Below are 7010 nucleotides of genomic sequence, written 5' to 3'. Positions count from 1 at the left end.
AAAGCGCACGTGCCTCTCACTCTAGGCTGGTCGCTTTGGTTGATTTGACGGGAGTCACGCATGGAGACTGATTATTCGTCTCAGCCAATCTCTTTGATGGGAAAAAATGAGGCAGGTTTAGGGAAAATTGAGAATGTCGTCACGACACCGCGCCCCGCCACGTTCCGCCATTTTGGGAGGATGGTCTGCCAGGTATTGGATTTTCGGACAGAGACTGGAGAAGAGATATTCTGATGATTACCATGTACATAATTTTTCAAACTCAATGGAACATGAAGTTTTAATCCACCCCAGCCGATCTGAGAAAGCAGCTGCTGGTAGCCATTATTTCACCACAGGGTGTCAGTCATCGTCTTACTAGTGCTGCGATGCTGGAGTGTGTTGACATCTGATGAACACAATCCTTTATTTATTTGTATTAAACATTTTGAAACAATTTTTCATTGTCAATAATTGTATTCTATTTAATTTATATGTTAATGCCAAAATGATTAATATTCTTAGTAACTTAGGCCTATAGTTGACTGTCATTTTCCTCTAACGTTATATGTACGTACTGAGCATTTAGTCTACTTAAGACTGGACTAAAAGCACCACCGCACACAAGCGTTCCTTTTTATTAGTTAAATTCATTTAGAAATGTAAACTTGTCATCAGGTATAAAATATGGTCAGTATGAGAAAAACACTGTTAATGAGAGGACGAGCACTAGATTGTTGCAGGATAGTGGGGAGATATATTTATTTATTATTTAGAATGCACAAAAAATATATAGAAACATTTCAGGAACGTGCAAGGTAGTAAGTTAAAGCGTCTAACGTTAGGTCTCTGTTCCATTCTGCTGCAGGCAGCTCCTATGGATTGACGTTTTTGATATCATCCAGCTCCTCTAAATACATCTGCCTGGCGCTGGTAGCAATTTCTCCCTGTAGTTGACCTCCATTTCTTTTTATTTTCCATTTTAAAATTTCTCTGTTTAAACGACGTGATAATTCCTCGAGCCATCTTTCCTGCTTCGATCTCTGTATCACTCTTACAGTGTTGCCCCTGGCAACCGATAGCGTCGGATCCCAAAATGGTGGATGGGCCCAAACACCGCCCAATTTGTCACGTGACAGGAAGCTACCATGACGTATGTCCTCATTCTCAATAGCGCAGTAAAAGTACCGATCCAGCACTTAAATTGTACTCAAGTAAAAGTAAGAGTACGCTGTTTTTTAAACAATTCCTGAGGAAAAACTACTCAATTACAGTAACAAGAGTATTGGTAATTCATTACTTTACACCACTGCAAATATGATAAAACAGTGCTGTGTTAAGCTACATAAGCATGGGCGGAAGATACAGGAGCAGTCGTCTGCGGCAAAATTAAAGGTCTGTGAATACCAGGTGTATTGATGTAAATATGTATTGATAGTTGTAGTGTTTGTTAATTTCCGAAAGTCCAAACTGAAATTTAAATGTATTTATAACATTAAAACTAGAAATATATACGTTTAAATATGATTTCAATAGCATTACTCGATTATGAAAATGGTTTCTTATTATACAGTGATTTGAAGGAGCAATAATTATTTTCTGATCAATTCACTTGATTAAATGATCTTGCATCTTCACCTTGAATATGACAAAAACATAGGGCCACTTTATGGCATGAAGTGGTGAAGATTATTAATAATGTTCTTTCTCTTTTCACAACAAAATAGTTGCTGTTTTAATAATTGCTTTTATCTTTCAAATCGATGTAGTTCCACTTTCCATAACCCTAATTTTGTGGAATATTAGCAATATGAGCCATCAGAAAAACTTGCTTGTACATTGGGTCACCTGCATGAGTTAGACATTCAGAAACAAAGGACATAAAACAAACAAACATTTAAAGAAGTTTATCAAATGTAACAGCTAGCACCACGCTGAAACACCAGAAATGTTCTTGGGTGTAGGCTAAATGCATGCTTGTTAGTGGCAAGATAAAAAGAATGGAAAGATGGAAAAATGGAGGAGTGAGGGGATTTGTTGCTGTAATTGAATAGATTTTGCTTGTTACCACACAGTTGTTAGGTGTCAAACTGGGAAACATTGTGTGTGTGTGTGTGTGTGTGTGTGTGTGTGTGTGTGTGTGTGTGTGTGTGTGTGTGTGTGTGTGTGTGTGTGTGTGTGTGTGTGTGTGTGTGTGTGTGTGTGTGTGTGTGTGTGTGTGTTAGCATGACAGTTACCACATATCCTTATGGGCGAAGTAGCGTGTTTGTGTTCATGTTTTTCTTTCCTGGTGGGGACTTCAACCTGAATGCACACTGACTCATGGGGAGTCACTGTAGGGACCTAAATTGAGGTCCCCATGAGGAAACAAGCTTATAAATAATGTATTTATTTTTATTTTTTGTGAAAATGTAAAAATGCAGAAAGGTTTGTGTGATGGGTAGGTTTAGGGTTAGGGATATTGTAAGGACGATATAATATACAGTTTTTACAGTATAAAAAAAAAAACATTACACCTATTGAGAGTCCCCACACAAATACAGTGAACCAGGTGTGTGTGCGTGTGTGTGTGTGTGTGTGTGTGTGTGTGTGTGTGTGTGTGTGTGTGTGTGTGTGTGTGTGTGTGTGTGTGTGTGTGTGTGTGTGTGTGTGTGTGTGGTGTGTGTGTGTGTACAATGTCTGTAAGAAAGAGAACAAGAATTTGATAAAGCACATGAAAAAAACAATCTGACCACACAGTGCTGTCCTTCTCAGCAAATGTCATTAATAGGTTTTGTTTTTATAGCACCTTTCCAAAAAGGGTTGAATGCTGAAGGTGAACTACAACTATAGGTAGGCCTGTCTGCTGAAGGAGTTCACAGTGTATCCATGTATTTTGTAGTAGTTGCTGTGGGAGTAAACCTCACTCCTCTGATCTCAAGAGACGCTCTAGCAATACTTTAGCCTCCTTAGAGTGTCCGACTCTCATGCCGGTGAACCGGGATTCAAGTCCTGCTTAGAGTGGACGGTTCAAACAGGAGGGATTGCAATGGTGCCGTGACCCGGATGGGAGTGAGGTTTAGGGGTGAGTTAGGGCTGCACGATTTGGGGAAAATATATAATTGCGATTATTCTGGGTAAAATTGCGATTGCGATTTAAAATGCAATTATTGTTATTATAATTTTTTACAAATGAAAAGTGTGTGTATATAACATTTTGTGTTTATATATTAATGTGACTAATAATAATAATTATGATTATTATTACTGCTAAAAATATTTTTAAAAATAAGAAATATTACCATTACAATAACATTTTCATAATTACAAATAAAAAAGAGTACGTCAGAATAAATATAACAATATAATACTAATACTAATTATTATTATTATTTTTGTAATATTTTACAGAAAACTTATTTTACACACACAAAAAAAAACTGCTGGGTTACCTAATATGCAGACAGCCTATGACTAAAAAACATTAGAAAGGTCTAAGCCTAAGGAGTTATTCTTAAAGTCTGTCTTTAATATGAAATATGAACCTCTTGTGCATCCACTGTGGGGGAAAAAAACTCCTGTACATTGAAGAAAAACATGGATTGTCCAACAAATGTATAATTTTTAAAGTTTATTAAATTTTAAAATGTATTAAGCACTATTTTCTTATTATTGATGACCCAAAAGTTTTTAATTCACACTGAAAGCCAGAGGGCGCCCTCGAGCGGAAAACGCCACATTCGCCTCAGAGAAGTAATTGACCTTAGTTTTCAGGAAATCCATGATGTGAAGCTAATGCTGTAAACAGAAGATAGAGACGCTTTGATTAAACATGACGACAATAAACACGACTGCAGCAAAATATGGTGTATTTGAGTTCTTCAAGCCATCAAGGATATTTTCATAATAATAAAGTGTATAATAATGCAGTGCTGATTGACATAGAATGCTATAAAATAACGCATCGTCTGCCTCACTCTGATGAGAAGCCACATCAGCTCACACACACTCGACTGAGGATATGAAGTGAGGTAAAACATGTTATTAAATGTTGTCTTTTGTTGAACAGGTTTATGAACGCTTCACTAGTTTGTGAAGATGTTTGACTCCTGTTGCTCTTTCAAACGCACGTTATAAGCGACTCAAACTCGCAGTCTTTCAGACGGAGCAGCGTTTACTCCTGATCACAGAGCAGCTCTTCGCTAACACACTGGGCATTTATTTATTTAATAAAAATCGCAGCCTTTGAGCTTTCATAATCGCACACAAGCCAAATCGCGATTGCGGTGTGATTTCGATTAATTGTGCAGCCCTAGGGTGAGTGTAACTGAAACCAGCTAGTAGTTGCTGTGCAAGTAAACCTCACTCCTCTGATCTCAAGAGATGCTCTAGCGACTGGTGCTAGGGGTTGCATCCTTCTTATTAGAGTGTCCAACTTTCATGCCGACAGACCCAGGTTCATGTCCCGCTTAGAGTGGGTGGTTTGAATAGGTGAGGTTAGACAAAGGCGATGTCTACATTAATCCGAATACAAACTGTGATTTTGTTTCAAAACATTCTCAGTCCACTCTTGGCTAAAGTGTTGCTGGACCTAAACTGAGGTCACCCTTGAGGAAACAGAATTATTATTTTTTTAATGTAAAATTGCATAAAGTTTTTTGTGATGGGTATGTTTAGGTGGAGGGTTTTTGTAAGGAGATATAATATTTGTACAGTATAAAAAATTAAGTCCACACACAAACATAGGGAACCAGACGTGTGTGTGTGTGTGTGTGTGTGTGTGTGTGTGTGTGTGTGTGTGTGTGTGTGTGTGTGTGTGTGTGTGTGTGTGTGTGTGTGTGTGTGTGTGTGTGTGTGTGTGTGTGTGTGTGTGTGTGTGTGTGTGTGTGTGTGTGTGTACAATGTCTCCAAGAAAGAGAACAAGAATCTGAAAAAGCAATCCGACCACACAGTGCTGTCCTTCTCAGCAAGTATCATTAATAGGTTTTGTTTTTATTGCACCTTTCCAAAAAAGGTTTAATGCTGAAGGTGAACTATATTGAGGTATTTATTGTGCACAATTCCTCCGGATCTGATCAATGCGGTGTCCTCGAGGTGACTCATGAGCTTACCATCAGCTGTCTTTTTAGTAGGCTACAAATGCTAAAGGGATATTTCAGCCAAAAATGAAAATTCTATCATTTTCTCACCCTCATGTCTTCCCAAACCTGTATGGCAGTATTTTCTTAATCTCTCTTCTACCTTTTTTTAGGTAGGCTTTTTCACCCCCAATCCAATTCCTGTGTATAACATTCTTCTGACAACCTTGGACAGTCTTTCATGGGTTGGTGCTCAGTACAGCTTCTGAAGCTCATATAGGGAGTTGGAGACAGCATGTGTTCAGTCTAGCTCTCAGAGAGAACAATGATGTCATTAAGGTATACTTGACAGCAGACACGGTGAGGTCTCGCTATTACCCAACTTCTTCTATCATAGTTGCCCTATGCTGATTGGAGAAAGGGGCAGCTTTGAAGGAAACATGAGAACCAGTCCATCCCTGGAAAACACTGTGCTACATTTTACTGAAAGTATTAGGACAGGGGTGTCAAACGTAGTTTCTAGGAGGCCATAGCCCGCAGAGTTTAGTTTTAACCTTAATTAAACACCCCTTATCCAGCTAATCAAGTTCTTCCGGCTTAAAAAAGAAAAAAAACTAAAGGTAGGCCTGTCTGCTAGAGGAGGGTTCGAACTAAACTCTAGGACTGTGGTCCTGAGTTTGACACCCCCACTAGGGTGAATGTGGTTGTCAGGGTGTTGCCATGCAGTTTTAATGATGTTTTGTGTGGTTGCAAGGGGTGAGTGTAATAGAGGCCAGCTAGTAGTTTCTGTGCGAGTAAACCTCACTCCTTTGATCTCAAGACGCTCTAGCACCTGACGTTTGGGGTTTGTAGCCTTCTTGTTAGAGTGTCCAACTTTCATGCTGTCAGACCCAAAAAGCTTTATTTTCGTTAATAAAAATGCTGTCTCAGTGTGGCCGGAACGCCTGACAAAATTTCAGTGTTTAAAAAATCGTGTACCTGTAGCCTGGCTCCACCCTCCTAACCACTTCCACTCAATTTTCATTTTCCATTAGTACTCTGTCCGGGATTGCGTTATATTCTCTGGTTTTCTCCGGTCAAATTTTAACCAGTCCAATCAGTGAACAGAGGGAGTGGCTGAGAACAATGATGTTGATGTCCTGTGCTAGTTTGAGATGACATACGTCACGAGACACAACCAAACTTTAGCAATTAGTTATGGCAGATCCAGAGTGGCTCTGGGCAGATCCAATAGTTTTAAACTTCAACAGAGTACCTGTCTTTAAGGAGGTTAACGCTAGTCAAAGGAGGGTGGCCAGACTCTCTGTACAAATGTAATGTACGAGAGTCTGTTAGGACCAGGCTACTGTGTACCCAGCCCCATCACATAAACACCCTCCATTCCATTTCCTACACGGCCACACACACATTCATTTGATATGCAACACAAAGTGTGAGCGCGTGTTTATGCGTGTGCATTCTCAAGTGTGTGTGCTTTAAATGTCAAGGGTGTGTAGGTTTAGCATTTCATTTAGCATACAATTAAAAACAGGAAGAGCGGGTAAAGAGAGAAAGATCACAGAAGAAGGGAAGTTGGGAGAGGGCAAGTCACTGAAAATAAAGGTAGTGGGTGGTGGTGGTGGAGGAGGACAACACAAAAATTTATTGAGAAGATAAATGGAGAAAAAGAGAGATGGTGAAAAGGCTAAAGAGAAATTAAAAGTGGGGGAATGAATCAAGTGAGAATAGCAGACATGATAAATAAATATATTAGCTGGAAGAGGTAATATAAATACAGTTTGAGTTATACATCAGAGAGAGGGAAAGATTGGGAAATATAAAAAGGGATTTAAAGAGTCTCAGATATTCCTATAAAATGTAGCCTACCGCACGCAGTCCATTATAACAGTGTAGCACTTTTGTGTGTGTGTGTGTGTGTGTGTGTGTGTGTGTGTGTGTGTGTTATTGGGGGGGGGGGGGGAGTAGCAAGTGAAT

This window comes from Pseudorasbora parva, chromosome 12 (assembly GCF_024679245.1).
Source record: "Pseudorasbora parva isolate DD20220531a chromosome 12, ASM2467924v1, whole genome shotgun sequence".
Lineage (NCBI taxonomy): Eukaryota > Metazoa > Chordata > Actinopteri > Cypriniformes > Gobionidae > Pseudorasbora > Pseudorasbora parva.
The sequence above is the reverse complement of the archived record's forward strand: the minus strand, read 5'-3'. Positions refer to the sequence as shown.